The following is a 6965-nucleotide window of genomic DNA, read 5'->3' as shown; positions in this document are numbered from 1 at the left end:
ACATGACGGGGTTGGGATGAAACCCTAGTTGCCGATGCAATCCCAGCTCCCATCAACCTCCAGCTTCGCACCGGTACCCTTGGGATGAGTTTCTCGTCTCTCAGCATGTTTGTTAGAAGTTTGCTTTGGTTACATTTTGGTGCTACGATGACATTGTTCTGATAGAGATATTATCTATAATACAAGTCCTCTGGCTCTAATCCCATTTTCTGTTGTGTTTGCTTGATTGTTACCAAGGAGCTTGGGAGTTTCGTCCCGCACTGATCATCATGGACAATGGGTTGGTCTTGTCATTATTCGCCGGCATGCATTCATGACCACTGACACCAGCAACGTTGTCTTCTTTGACGACCGCTTCTTTTAGCCTTTGTAAGCAAGGTTGTCGATTTGATCTAGTGATGATGGAGAGGATGTATGCCTGGATAGGGGTGGTGCCTCAGCTGATATGCTTAGCGCTACCAAAATCTCTGTTGCACGTGATGCTCTACTATTATTAAGGCAATTCAATGATGTTTGGTACTCTACAGGTTTTTGCGGCTATTTCTCTAGCTAGATTTGTCGATTTAGCTATGACTTTGGCGAGATTTTTGAGGCACATAGTCTCGTGTAACTGGGTCGATGAACCATTGTCTTTTGTTATTCAATAAAGGCTCGTCTAACTATGAATGAAGTAACTGAATTTGAAAATCAATAGTACTAGCCATATTGACATTACCACAAAAAAAAAGAAGCCCATGTGGAGTTTTAGTTGGCACTTCGTTATCTCGAAATACAAAGATTGGAAGTAAATTTTCCTTGTCTTGAAAACAAAGCGAAAATTGATCCCAAGTGCATGTCTCTTCGCAACTTGTAAGCGCCATTGTCTTATATATATATATAGCTAGCCCCACTAATTTATTTATCACAAAATGCAGGCATGCCATCTTACCGCGGAACCGGAATGAGAAAAAAATCAACCATAGCATGCAATCATGCATAGAAAAAACCTACCTCAAACCTGCAAACATGCATGAGATTTTTCATTCTATTATGCTATGAGAACCAAACCTGAACAGTCACAAGCATCTATGAATCAACATGAACTTTGAATCTGTCTAAGTTACAAATTTGAACTATCAAAACCGGTAAAGTTTCAATCCCACCCTCTCCTCAAACCAGTTTTTGATGACATGGGTGGTTTTGACCAGTTGACTGCCCAGTTAGATGCCATGTCACAAAAATTAAAGATTTTTTTAATCCAGAAACGTATGTAAAACTAACACTACCATGATGGTGATTCTGGGAAAGTTTCAAATTTTTTTGCCAAACGGATTAAACCATACAAGAAAAATCATAGACAACCCTGTTTTGGTCAAAAGTTGACAAAGAAATTGAAAGTGTCCAAAATAACTTTGCAACATTATGCAAAATCAAAACTACCATGGTGATCATTATGGGCAAGTTTCAAACCATGTTGCCAAATGTATTTAAAAAAACACAAGCAAAATACATATTTGGCCCCTTTTGTTCAAAGTTTTCCAAAAACTTTGAAAACATTTTGTAAAGCGAACACCACCATGGTGATCATTCTTAGAAAGTTTCAAACCTTTTTACCAGACCGATTAAAAAGTACAAGCAAAATACATATTCAACTCACATTTGTTTTTCAAAGTTTGACCAAAAAATGGAAGTGTCTAGGAAAGATTGAAAAATTATGTAAAATCAACACTACCATAGTGATCAATCTGGGAAAGTTTCTAACTTCTTTGCCAAACATATTAAAAATACAAGAAAGTTACATATTCAACAAAAATATTGGGTGACATGGAAGCTCACTAGGCGGCTGATTGAGCAATAAATCAAAACCACTTCAACTCACCAAAAACCGTTCTGAAAAGAGAACATGTTTGAAACTTGACCGGCTTTGTCAGTTCAGGGTTGTGTAACTTAGACGGTTTAAAAGATTAGTGTTGATTCTTAGACATCTGTGACAATTTAAGGTCGAAATATGGACTTCTCTCTTATAGAGTACTATTTATATTTAATCAATAATATTGTTCTGCGGGGAAATATTCAATAAGTAATATACAACTGTGCAATAATTAAACACAATAAATCATATGTACTCTCAGTTTCAGTTATCGTATCCTAAATATTCATGTTCCATACAATCTTCCCCTAATAATAAAGCAAATAATGCTTCTGGTCGTTCGTCATAACATTGCCCTCGAAGTTGGTCAAATTTAGCCACCAATGCCACCCGTAAGTAGGAAAACGTTTCGTTTTTTAAAACAGCCGCCGGTAGCGATTGGTTCAGGTAGGGAGATGCCCACACAAAACACAAGTACACATGCCACCGTGCTGGCTAAAGCGTCTGTCTCCCAGTGTGGACACCTGGGTTTGATCCCAGACGCCCCCAATTTTATTCAGCCTTTTTTTCCACGAATTTCGATTGGCGTAACACATAGAGCTATCTCACCAGGTGTCGCTTAGCAGGCCTGCACAGTATAATTTTTGCCGAACTATTCTCTTCTACTTTCTTTGCAGATTCAAGTTTTTTAAAATATTCATATCTTTCAAGCCCCAACTCCAAATTTTGCATGTTATATATGCAAAATTTTGTACATTCTCAATAACTTGCATGTTAATTATTTTTAAAATTATTTTATGTTATACCCTTAATTAGTACTTTTCTTACATACAATTAAATGTCGGAACGTTTCTTACTCTTTTTTTTGTACCTCGCTTATTACCAGATTTTTGAGATGTGGTTTGGTTCATCCATTTGTATATAAAATAAAAACAAAAAAATAAAAAATTATCCGTCATTCGACTTCGATTTTTGTGGCTCATCGGTCCCAGCTTGCACATGGGAAATGAGCCTGGTCCTCCACCCCAGTGCGATTGTGTATTTTCCTGTAGGGGCCGACCCAAGGTTATTGTGCGACAAAGAATTCTGCCGCAGAAAAAAAATAATTTATTCATGTGGTCTTGATCCAGAGTCATCCACCACCGGTTAGAAGGTTGCAACCAATGGAGCTGGGCTATGCTTTCGGGTTCACTACCCAATAAAATAATCCCACCTCGATTTTCTGCATTATGTACATGCATAAGTTGTCAGGAAAATAAGCAAACTGGTCCTCCAAAAAGAAAAACACCTCGAGAATAAGGAAACAAAGGTGGGCTTACATGTGGCTTATATTTCATGGGATGTTGTGGCGCTAAATTAAATATGAAATACCGGTTTCGAATGGCATATGTAATAAAAATACGAGAGAATAAAGGGTGTGATCAATGGACATAAAAAAACGGGAGATTAAAAAAATATGAAGGAGAGGATAACATAAAGGAATTGGTACTAATACCAAGGGCGTGGCATACATAAAATGACAAAAAGGAATTGATATCGAGAGATGTGAAAGGGGCAGACATATAAGTGTTGTTGCGGAGCGTGCGACCATGATGTGCAACAAAAATAATGCAACTAGAAAGGTGAGAGGCATTACGTAAGCGTCGAGTTGAATGCAACAAACTAGGTTTGTTTCCCTCATACGCAAACATTTCTTTTAATTAATCTTCAAGTGTTTGCAGAGATGGCCTAAAACGCATTTACAATAACTAGTTTATTGTTATTTTTTCACGATTTGATGCAGATTTCAAACATGGCTTCAACCTACAAATAATGCCTTGGTATAAAACATTTGAAAACTAGGCTCTTTAGGATTAGAATCGTCATAGAAAACCCATACCAAATGTACAACTTATATGAATTTCTGCTAGACCTTAGTGTGCAGCTCTCTGTCGTGGGCGGGTGGCACCATTCGAATGTTGTTGGGCTGTGGTGATGAATATTTTGACGGACATATCAATTATCTCTCCCGTTGCAACGCACGGGCATATGTGCTAGTCATATATTATTAAAATATGTTGCAAAATATTTCTGCAACAGATGTGGGGTATTATCTACTCCCTCCGTCTCATAATATAAGGATGTTTTAGACATTAAATGCTTTTATATTATGGGACGGAGGGAATAGTACTGAAAAAAAGCACAACTCCCCTTCAAAAAAAAAAAGCACCACGAGTTCATCATGATTCCATGAGAACGAACAATTACTCAATCCAGAGAGGATGAGTGAGCGGACCGTCCTAGCTAGGCTTGGATGGATGATTTGGTGAGGTCGACCCTGCTGATGTAGGAGCTTGCCAGCGACCCGTAGTAGAGGTAGCCCCCGACCTTGAGCCAGCCGGTGGCGAGCGCGAGCCCCGGGTCAGTGTACATGGTTACCGGCTCCCCGTTTAGAGCCACGCTCATCGTCCCCGAGTCCCTCAGGCCCTGCGGCACCGCCATCACGTACTTCTCCACCATGTACACGAGCTTCCGCACCAATGGCGACCACATCAACACGTCCAACTGCAGCGTCCTCCCCTGCACGCACGCACGCACGCAGGTGCCCATCGCCGGCAACGCGATTTGATTAATTTTACAATGCATGTTTCAAGAAATACGCGGTGATACGGCAAAAATTTCTGAGTTGTGCGTACCGCCGAGAGCGCGATCCAGTACCGGCCCTGCTCGCCGTCGTATCGGATGTTGTCCGGGAGCCCCGGCAGGCTGTCGATGAAGCTCTCCACCGTGCCTGCCTTGTTCCCCCTGATGTGGTACCGCGAGCACCTCCTCCTGCAGTCAATGGCGTCAGCCGGTCAGATCGCAGCATACAAGCTATATATGTACGCACACCAGACGAGTGCTTAGTGCTTACATGACTGTCTCACAGAAGATGAGTGAGTCTTGGTCCGGCGCGACGGCGACGCCGTTGGCGAAGTAGAGGTCGCGGGCGAGCACGGAGGTCCGGCGCGTGGAGGGGTCGAAGCTCATGAGCCGGCCGTGGGGCCGTGCCTCGAGCACGTCCAGAAAGTGGTGCGCGAGGCTGTACTTGTACGAGGCGTCGGTGAAGTAGATGGTGCCGTCGGCGGCGATGTCCACGCCGTCCGTCAGGGCGAACTTGAGGCCCTCCGCCGCGTCCGTCAGCAGCTCCACCGTCTTGTCCGGCCTCACCTTCAGCAAACCCTGCCAATTGGCCATCCAACGACCTTCAGTAATTTTCCGATACTGTGACTGCTGATTAGCGCTGTTACTGGTTAACCAACTAGTAATTTCCTCATTATGGAAGTCAACTGATGTGATGCTTCTCGTTTGTCATGTTAGGGTTGAGCTGTACCACGATGCAACTTGTACTAATAGAGAATCAGAAAGACTTGGCTGCCTCGTGCAATTTGGTGGGCCATTCTGTACTCTGTAGATGATAACGATGTTCTCTATGCCAAGATTTTGCGAAATATCATCTCAACATAGCGAGTTTTTGCCAAGGATTTTTTAGCTAGCTACCAAAGTCAACTGATCTACCTTTGTCTTCTCGATTGGTGAAACTTAAGTGGGAAACGGTTTTGATTTCTGAAGATTGTTAACAACTCAACAGACATAGTTCATGCTATAAGCACCTCAATCCGACGAGAGGAAGCCCGCAAAATGGGGCAAATTTGACAAATTTGACCTGTGCACGAAATCAAATCACAAAATGAACTGCTTGTGAAACTATTTCACGCGGTTGACCTTTTTGTGTGACGCCTGACACACTACATTGTGCAACGCCTCACAGATAGGTGTTACACGTCTGGCCAACGTTGCACCCCAAACTGCCTAAAAATTGCTAAGTCATTGTGCAGAGCCTACGAGCTAGGCGCTGCACTGTATAGTGTGGCGCCTAGCTCTCAGGCGCTGCACTAATGGTTGCACTACAAAATGAAGCAACCACTAGTGCAACGCCTAAAAGCTAGGCGCTATACTATATAGTATGGCGCCTAGCTCTCAGGCGCTGCACACTGACTTAGTAATTTTCGGATTACATGGGTGCGATGCTGGCCAGGCGTGTAGCGCCTATCTATGAGGCCTTGCACAATGTAGTGTGACGCCTTCGTGTCAGGCGTCACACAAAAAGGTCAGCCATGTGAAATAGTTTCACGGACAGTTTATTCTGTGATTTGATTTTTTCCATAGATCAAATTTGTCAATTTTACCGCAAAATGGCGACTTTTGTCTCGAGATCGAGGAAGAACTATTAAAGAAACAAAGTCGACAAGCAAGGCTCACCCGGCGGACCCACCCGAGAGCACGACGCCGAGCGGCCGGCCGCCGGTGTAGGCCCAGTCCTCCACGTCCCCGCCAGGCACGCTCACCCGGCGGACCCACCCGTCGGCGCACCCCGTGTACAGCCACCCGCCGGCGGCGTCGTACGCCAGGTCCTCGGGGCCCGGGAGCAGCCCCTCCCCGATCCGCTCGCTCGTGGCCAGCACGCGGGCGTCGTGCCGCGGCGCGGACACGTCGGCGCCGAAGCTGTGCTCGGGCGGCAGCGCCGCCGGAGAGAAGTCCTCCGGGCTGTACAGCGCCACGGAAATCACCACCGGCGCCAGCGCCAGCAGCACGGCCTTCGCGGCGACTCCTAGCCCGGTCGCCATGGCGGAGGTGGGAGCCTGGGAGGGACACCTCGCACTGCACGAACGACGTGCCGAGGCAGTCAGACCTTGCACGTGTCTGAGATGGCCCCTCCGTGAATAGAGAGTGTGTACCTTCAGCGCGGAAGCTTCTGTATTTATGTACTCTCACCGTTCCAAAATTCTTGTTTTAAATTTTCTAGATAAGAATGTATTAAGTCATAGATATATTTGTATCTAGATAAATCTAAAACAAAAATTTTAAGATCTTAGATACATCCGTATTTAAATAATTTAAGACAAAAATTTTGGAACTGATGAAGTATAGATAGAGCATTTGCTTTTCAGGAAGTGATTGTTTCCGTGGGAAGCGGACGAACAAGACTCGGGCTCGCTTGATCTTTGTGGGCATGCTTTTGTCATGACTTCGTAGTGATATGTGTGGACAGGTTTCTTTTGATGAAAATAAGTACGTGTTGAACTGTTGATCACGG

At 44.1% G+C, this 6965-nt stretch overlaps 1 pseudogene; it reads right to left on the bottom strand.

The window, feature by feature from the left end:
- Nucleotides 1-3852: 3852 nt before the first annotated feature.
- Nucleotides 3853-6612, bottom strand: LOC123130527 (protein STRICTOSIDINE SYNTHASE-LIKE 5-like; annotated as a pseudogene).
- Nucleotides 6613-6965: the final 353 nt, after the last annotated feature.

This window comes from Triticum aestivum, chromosome 1A, assembly GCF_018294505.1.
Source record: "Triticum aestivum cultivar Chinese Spring chromosome 1A, IWGSC CS RefSeq v2.1, whole genome shotgun sequence".
Classification (NCBI taxonomy): Eukaryota; Viridiplantae; Streptophyta; class Magnoliopsida; order Poales; family Poaceae; genus Triticum; species Triticum aestivum.
This window is presented reverse-complemented; position numbering and strand designations above follow the sequence as displayed.